The following is a 9,134-nucleotide window of genomic DNA, read 5'->3' as shown; positions in this document are numbered from 1 at the left end:
CCCTAACTCACCAGAAACACCCTTCTCCTCCCTCCCTCCATAACCAGCGACCTCCGGCGACACCACGCCGTCGCCACAACCCCCTCTTCCTCGCTCTCCCTCTCTTTTTCACTCCTCGGCTCTCTCTCTATATCAACCGCCCTCCCTGCTCTGCCTCCGTTCCTACTCTCTGCTCCACCGCCATCAAGCAACCGTGACGCCATTGTCGCCGGAGTGGACATCGCCACTGGCAGCACCACCTTGCTGCCTCCTCTGTCCTTTTCTCCCATTTTTGCTTCCACTCTGCTTACAGGTTTCACAACCTGAACCTCTACTCTGTCTTTCTCTTACTTCTTATTGTTAATTTTAGTTTAGTTAGATTAGTTTAGTTAGAGGTAGTTTGATTAGGTGGTTAGAGAATCTAGGCTAAGTAGTGGATTTAGGCTTATTCGAATTTCTGCTACTATGTGGATTTGCTCTGTTTCATTGGTTTGCTTATGCTGCATGTTTGCCTTGCCTAATGCTGTTGACTGTTTTAATGCTGCTTTGTCTTTAAATTGTTGGAATTCGGATTACTTGCTTATTGAATGGTTCATTGTTGATGGAAGCGATTCTATTTTTCTCGAATTCAAATTGAATTTTCAACCGCTCCACTTCAATTTTCCATTTTATTCTTGTTTCAAGACTCTTGTTGTTTCTGAATTCCTATTTTACTTTATTCTTAATGTTGTTCTGGTGCTATGTCGAAGCTAGTTTCTCTATGCATTGTGTAAGGAAAAGAATACTTTTGTAGCTTGCTAGTTGGTTTAAATTGTTTCTGATGAACTGCTGCTGAAATATTGGCTCATTTATTCAATTCATATGAACTCATACCTAGTTTTTGTGCTTTTTCTTTTCAATGAATTCATATGGAACCTGATTTGCTGTTTAAACTTGGAAATATCCAATTTACTGAAATGCTGCCAGATTTTTCCTAACCATGTTCCGTGAAATAGCAATGTTTTGATTGGTGTAACAAGCTTCTAGTTGATGATTTCTGTGTCAAATAGAATTTTGTTGCCTAAATGGTTTTAGAAAATCCTCAAGGGCATGTTTACAGGTTTTTGGTCATGCTTCTAATACTTTTTACTTGCTTGCAATGCTAACTTGCTATATGCATTGCATGATTGAGTAAACTTTCAGATTGACCATAAACTTAGTTTTCATTTGAAATTAAGCCCAATTTGCTTGCTTTCACAATATTGATGATTTCTTTTACCTATGTGACTACTGTGATTCAATTCCTCTATGTACAAATTATCTTTAGCCACATGGTGCTTAAATCTTTCAACTCTTATCTCAATCCTTGTGACCTTCATGCCTCATTGAACTTTGGTGTTTGAATTTTATTTATGTAAACTGTTCATTGAAGTTTTGATTTCACCAACACCACTAGTGATCCTTGCATTGACTGATGACTTGTTTTCTCATTAGTTATTTTCTGGCTATATCATATTTCATCATCAATGACTTGATGCATTTCATGATTGTGAATGTGCTTACATTCCTACTTTGTACATTCCCTTTTGAATTGAGCCGGCAACCACCATATCACTAATTGTCAAACTGATTTCTAACTTTAATCTGTTTAACCAACTAACTTTTCTCTTGGTTTTCAACTTAACTTTTCTGATCATTCCTTTGGATATGGTGTTTCTTAGGCTTGATGAACAAGTAATGTGCAAATGTGGTTTGAATTCTTGGTTTGAAGTCTGATTTGAATTCTGAATTCTGTTGCTTGCATTCCAAGAAATCTCTTTTCTTTCTTCACTTCATGAATATGCTTTGCTTTGAGTGCTTTATATCTATTTGCCTATCTGCTTATATTGTATCATCTCTATTTTTCAGGATGTTAGACAAAGGAAAGGCGATAGCCACTACTTCCAAAAAGAGAAAGCGCTCTAAGACCTCTACTCTTTCTCCTTATACAAACTATGCTAAGAATCCCCTGAATGAAGAGGATAAGGAAAATCAGCTGCTGCCACCCACTGACCCAATCAAATTCCCAAACCTCTACTGTGAACTCCGCTTCTCCGACTTCCAGAAGAAGAATCTAAACATTGAGAAGAAATTGCTCCTTTTCCAATGATGTGAGGCATGCCATTAACACCCGCATTCTGCAGTTAGGATTGGATTTTTTTGACAGAGATTTGGGGAGAGTGAACACTTCATGGGTGAGAGAATTTTATTGGAACTTCTTCCGAGCCACTCTTGATTCAGTTCAGCTGCGGGGTAGAGATATTATGATCACTGAGGCTGCTATTGGGGATGCACTGCTTTACCACCATCGTCCTGATGACACCTGCGCTTATAAGCAGGCAGAGATAGCCATCCACTACATGACATTTGATTATGAGGAACTTAAGCGCGTGATTGCCACACCTGACGCTCCTTGGGTGATGAACTCTGGGAACAAGAAGCCCAAGGTGATGCATTTCACCTATCTGTCGAGGGGGGCCAGGACCTGGAAGCATATCTTCACCCACTATGTCTTCCCCACCACTCACTTCTCAGAGATTCCGATAGATATGCTGGTTCTGATTGGGTGTGTGATAGAGGAGAAGGCTGATTACCAGCATGATCGAGATGGCTGATGTTCCGTGGGAGGATGATGACGTGACACCACCACCGCCAGATGACGACGAGAAGGAGGTTACCATTCCATGGGGTGGGTGGGTCCATGAGAGACCCTACCCAAACACCGTTCTCGAGCCAGAGCAATAGAGGAGGCAGCTCGGCCCTCATCATCAGCAGCAGCAGCAGGACCCCCATCTACTTCAGCAGCCGCAGCATCCTTACCACAACCACCAGCACCTGAGCCTACTTACCTGTGCAGCACCTTCTTCGCTTCATGGAACGCCTCGAGCATCATGTCATGCGACATTTTGACTGCATCAATCAGGTGTTTATATCATAGGGTATTGAGCTACCGCCGCTCCCAGACTCTCCCGCTTCCGACGAGCAGCATCAGGAGGAGGAGCTGGCTGAGGAGCTGACTCATCAGGATGCACCTCCAGAGACACAGGTCACCACTGAGGTTCAACACCCTCCTGAGGTTCAGCCGATCCCAGCTCCACAGCCACAGCCAGAGCCACAGTCGATCCCAGTCCCACAGCCAGTACCTGAGCCACAGCCCGGCACGATTGTTGACCCCATCCCGAGCTTCAGCAGTAGCATCGAGGACGATGCTTGATTCTAAAGTGTGGGGAGGTCACCGTTCGTGACCGGTGTTTACATTTATGTGGTGAACTTTCAGACATCTATTCCTATTTTTTGCTACTTTAGTTATTTTGCACTTTATGTTTTAGATTATTTTGGAATTTCTGTACATATTTACTATTGTGGATATCCTTATCTTGGTTGATGCACACTTTTATTTACTTTTATTGTGATTAGGAAAGTGTTTTGAATTGTTAAAATCTAGTTAACCCTTTTTGTATAAGAATTGTGCTTTGATTGAAAAAAGGGTAAACTAGGAAAAATTTTTAAAATTTTCTAAATCACAACATTGCATTAGAATAAGCCTAGTCAATATGATGAAAATTTTCAAGAAATTCATTTTTAGGGCACCACCCCAATTGGTTGAAAATTTTTTTAAAACTTGCTTGAATTATACACTTGTGGATCATGTTTTGAGCTAAGAACCCAAGCATGTGAGATTTGAGCCTAATTGTGTGGTTACATCATACATGACCACTTATTTTCATTCTTGTGTGCATTATTCTCTTCCTATGATTATAATCTTTGATTTGTTTGATTCTTTATTTCCATTATTTTGTGTATACATGCATTTATATGACTGAGGCCATTGTTCAAATAGCTCACTTACCCAAATAGCCTACCTTTTATCTTCCATTGTTAACCAATCTTGAGCCTATGCTTAACCCATTTGTTCATAATTGTAGCACATTACAAGCTTAAGTGAAAAACAATAAATGTCCCTTGTTTGGATCTTTGATTAGCTTAGACTAGTGAGAGTGTTCATTACTTGATTTTGGGAAAGTTGGGTACATTAGGTAGAGATAAAAGTGTATTTGTGTTTTTGTTGAGAAATTTTCAAGAATTGGGTACATACTCATGTATTAATCATGTGCAAACCATATGCATTGATGCTCTTGTATATATGCTTTTTATCTTAAAAAAAAATTTTGCAACAAAAAGGGAACAAAATGTCCCAAAGTTTGAAGTTTCATAAATTAAGTGCATATGTGTGGTAATCAAAAGGAAATACATGAATGTGTGAAAAAGTGAAGAATGGATAGCTAGGTTTGTTTAGAACTGTTTAGGTTGTCATAGGTTAGGTGGGAAGTTTAAGTTAATCAAAGATTCGAATTTTAAACTCACTTGACCATATGCACCCTACCTTGACCCTAGTCCCATTACAACCTATGGGAAGTCCTCATGATATTTGTATGCATGCATGAAATAATTGTTGATTGTTAGATGAAAAGCAAATCTTGGTAAGCATGATTAGGGTAGAATTGAGTGAATCAACCCCATACACTTGAGTGCATAGAGCGGATACACATCCGGCGAAGGTTCGATCACTCAATTACATGTTTCCACCCATGATCATCTTTTCTTGCAAGTTTGTGAACTCTTTCAATGATTCAATCCAATTGTGGTTTGCTTCGATTGCTAATACCTTGGCCCTTGTGCTTGCATGTGTATTCTTGGAGATTGATTTATTTTGACTAAGCTATTGCATCATGTAAATAGATTGCATTCATATAGATAGATTGCATTTAGTAGTTGCATTAAATAAATGTTAATACATTTTGCTTCTTTCTTGATTTTAGCATGAGGACATGCTTAGTTTAAGTGTGAGAAGATTTGATAAACCCCGATTTCGTGATCTATCTTGTGCTTATTTTAGGGAATTTTACCACCATTTCCCACATTTATTCAATAAAATGGCATGGTTTTGTAATTCTCCCTTGGATTGTGCTTAAGTGTAAAGACATGCTTTTTAGGCCCTAAATTGGTGATTTTGATTCACTTTAATTCCATTCGATGCCTTGATGTGTTTGTTGAGTGATTTCAGGTTCATAAGGCAAGTATTGGATGGAAGAAATGAAGAGAAAAGCATGCAAAGTGGAGAATGCATGAAGAAACAAAGATTGGGAATGCATCAATGGACGCGCACGCGTACAAGGCGCGCACGCGCAAAAGTGGTTTTACATAGAGACGCGCACGCGTACATGACGCGTCCGTGCGGGTGAAGATTTTGCTAATCGACGCCCGCGTGCACATGGCGCGCACGCGCCGATACTCTTACATGGCCCACTTAGAGGCAAAACGCTGGGGGCGATTTTTGAGCTGCCCAGGCCCAATTCCAACTTGTTTCTGAGTGTATTTCATGCAGAATTGAAGTCCAAGCACGGTAGGAGCAATTAGTTTAGCCAATATGAGCCTTTAGATAGATTTCTAGAGAGAGAAGCTCCCTCTTCTCTCTAGAATTAGGTTAGGATTAGGTTAGATTATCTTAGATCCATGTTTAATTATTTGATCTCATCTTGTTTCTTTTATTATTTTTCATCTCTACATCTTGATTCTCTTATTTGTGATGTTAATCTCTTATTTGCTCTCTTTTGTGATGATGAACTCGTATTGGATTTGATTTACATTTAATGTAAATTGATGTTGATGTTTCTTTTTATTGATGAATTGAGTTGTGAATTTATTTTTCTCGCAATTAGTAGTTGGTAGATTTTATTAGTCTTGCAATTTATGATGTTTATTTCTATTGCACTCTATGTATTTGATGAAATGTTCTCCTTAGTTTTTGAGTAGTTTTGCCAACACTTGGTCTAAGCTAAGGGAATTGGGTAAATTTGAGTTTTGGGTATAATGGATTTAGTGATTTGAGAGCCATTGGTGATCAAATTGACACCCATTGACGCTAACCCACTACTAAGTTAATTAGTAGGTAGGTTGGGACTTACGGGTTGATGTGATCAAACCTATTTGACATACTTCAAAGCTTAGGAGTAGATGTTACGTACTTGAAGCTTGGGGAAGTAGACTTACTAGGTTGGCCTCTCATGATTATCAATATTTGGTTTGTTGACAAGGATGATGACCTCAATTACCCGAGTCTTAGCCAAGAGTTCTCTATCTTATTTTCTTTAATTACTTGCCTAATTTACTTTTCTTGTCCTCTTATGAACCAAACCCCCCTTACCCTTTATAGTCAATAATTGAGCATTCCATTGTTTCCTAGGGAGACGACCCGGAATCCAAATACTTCGGTAAATTTTCATTTGGGGTTTGTACTTGTGACAAAACCAATATTTTAATTTGATGGGAGAGTTGTTTGTTGGTTTGGAGCTATGCTTGCAACGAAGTAATCCCTTCTTTAGGAAGAAAATCTAAACCGAAAATGATTTTTTCTAACAGCCGTGACCCTAAGCACTTTGTTTTCCAGTATTATCACCGGATACCTAAATGCCACAGACACATAACTGGGTGAACCTTTTCAGATTGTGACTCAGCTTTGCTAGAGTCCCCAGTTAGAGGTGTCCAGAACTCTTAAGCACATTATTTTTTTTGCTTTGGACCACGACTTTAACCGCTCAGTCTCAAGCTTTTCACTTGACACCTTCACGCCACAAGCACATGGTTAGGGACAGCTTGGTTTAGCCACTTAGGCCAGGATTTTATTCCTGTGGGCCCTCCTATCCATTAATGCTCAAAGCTTTGGATCCTTTTTATTACCCTTGCCTTTTGGTTTAAAGGGCTATTGGCTTTTTCTGCTTGCTTTTTCTTTTTCTTTCTCTCTTTTTTTTTTGCATTTTTTTTCTTTCTGCAAGCTTTTGTCTATTCACTACTTTTTCTTGCTTCAAGAATCAATTTTATAATTTTTTAGATTATTAATAACATTTCTCCTTTTTCATTATTCTTTCAAGAGTCAACAATTTTAACATTCATAAACAACAAATTCAAAAATATGCACTGTTCAAGCATTCATTCAGAAAATAAAAGGTATTGCCACCACATCAAAATAATTAAACTAATTTCAAGATAGAATTTGAAATCATGTACTTGTTCTTTTGCAATTAAAAATATTTTTCATTTAAGAAAGGTGATGGATTCATAGGACATTCATAGCTTTAAGGCATAGACACTTAAACACTAATGATCATGTAATAAAGACACAAACATAAATAAAACATAGGGCATAGGAAACAAAAAACAGAAAATAAAGAACAAGGAAATTAAAGAACGGGTCCACCTTAGTGATGGCGGCTAGTTCTTCCTCTTGAAGATCTTATGGAGTGTTTTAGCTCCTCTATGTCTCTTCCTTACCTTTGTTGTTCCCCCCCCCCATGGCTCTTTGATCTTCTCTAATTTCATGGAGGAGGATGGAATGCTCTTAGTGCTCCATCCTTAGTTGTCCCATGTTGGAACTCAATTCTCCTAGGGAGGTGTTGATTTGCTCCCAATAGTTTTGTGGAGGAAAGTGCATCCCTTGAGGTATCTCGGGGATTTCTAGATGAGGAACTTCCTCATGCTCTTGTTGAGGTCCATGAGTGGGCTCTCTTGTTTGCTCCATCCTTTTCTTAGTGATGGGCTTGACCTCTTCAATGAGGGTGTCTTCCTCTATGACAATTCCAGCTGAATTGTAGAGGTGACAAATGAGATGAGGGAAGGCTAACCTTACCAAAGTAGAGGACTTGTCAACCACCTTGTAGAGTTCTAAGGATATGATCTCATGAACTTCTACTTCCTCTCCATTTATGATACTATGGATCATGATAGCCTGGTCTATTGTAACTTCAGACCAGTTGCTAGTAGGAATGATTGAGCATTGGATGAACTCCAACCATCCCCTAGCCACGGGCTTGAGGTTAAGCCTTCTTAGTTGAACTGGCTTGCCTCTTGCATCTCTCTTCCATTGAGCTCCTTCCACACAAATGTCCCTAAGGACTTCGTCCAACCTTTGATCAAAGTTGACCCTTCTAGTGAAAGGGTGAGGATCTCCTTGCATCATTGGCAAGTTAAATGCCAACCTCACATTTTCCGGAATAAAATCCAAGTAGTTCCCCCGAACCATTGTGAGCCAATTCTTTGGGTTCAGATTCACACTTTGGTCATAGTTATTAGTGATCCATGCATTGGCATAGAACTCTTAAACCATTAAGATCCCGACTTGTTGAATAGGGTTGGTGAGAATTTCCCAACCTCTTCTTCGAATCTCATGTCGGATCTTCGGATACTCACTCTTTTTTAGCTTGAAGGGGACCTCAGGAATCACCTTTTTCTTGGCCACAACTTCATAGAAGTGGTCTTGATGCACTTTTGAGATGAATCTCTCCATCTCCCATGACTCGGAGGTGGAAGCAATTGTCTTCCCTTTCCTCTTTCGAGAGGTTTCTTCGGCCTTAGGTGCCATTAGTGGTTATGGAAAACAAAAAAAAGCTTTAGCTTTTTCCACACCAAACTTAGAAGATTTGCTCATCCTCGAGCAAAAGTAGAAAGAAAGGAGTAGAAGAAGAAGAAATGGAGGAGATGGAGGGGGGTATGTGTTTCGGCCAAGAGGGAGAGAAGTGTGTATGTTGTGTGAAAATGAAGGTGGTAAGGAGGGGTATTTATAGGGTGAGGAAGAAAGGGTATTCGGCCATGTGTGGATGGGTTTGGGAGGGAAATGGTTTGAATTTGAATGGTGAGGTAGGTGGGGTTTAATGATGGATGGATGTGAGTGGTGAAGGAAATATGGGGAAGAGGGTAAGATTTGATTGGTGGAGGATATTTGGGGAAGAGTTTTTGATGGGATTGGTCAATGATGTTTGGGGAAGAGTGTTTTGGAAATGTGTGAAGAGGAGAGAAGAAGATGTGGGGTAGGTGGGGATCCCATGGGGTCCACAGATCCTGAGGTGTCAAGGAATTCTGCTCCCTGCACCATTCTAGCGTTCAAACGCCAATTCTGTGCCAATTCTGGAGTTTAACGCCAGCTCTGATACCTTTACTGGCGTTAAACGCCAGGCCTGCTACCTTTCCTGGCGTTAAACGCCACTCTACTGCCCAATTCTGGCGTTAAACACTAGCCAGATGCCCATTTCTGGCATTTAATGCCAGCCAGATGCCAGACAGCCCTTTCTGGCATTAAACGCCTA

This window comes from Arachis ipaensis, chromosome B07 (assembly GCF_000816755.2).
Source record: "Arachis ipaensis cultivar K30076 chromosome B07, Araip1.1, whole genome shotgun sequence".
NCBI lineage: Eukaryota > Viridiplantae > Streptophyta > Magnoliopsida > Fabales > Fabaceae > Arachis > Arachis ipaensis.
This window is presented reverse-complemented; position numbering follows the sequence as displayed.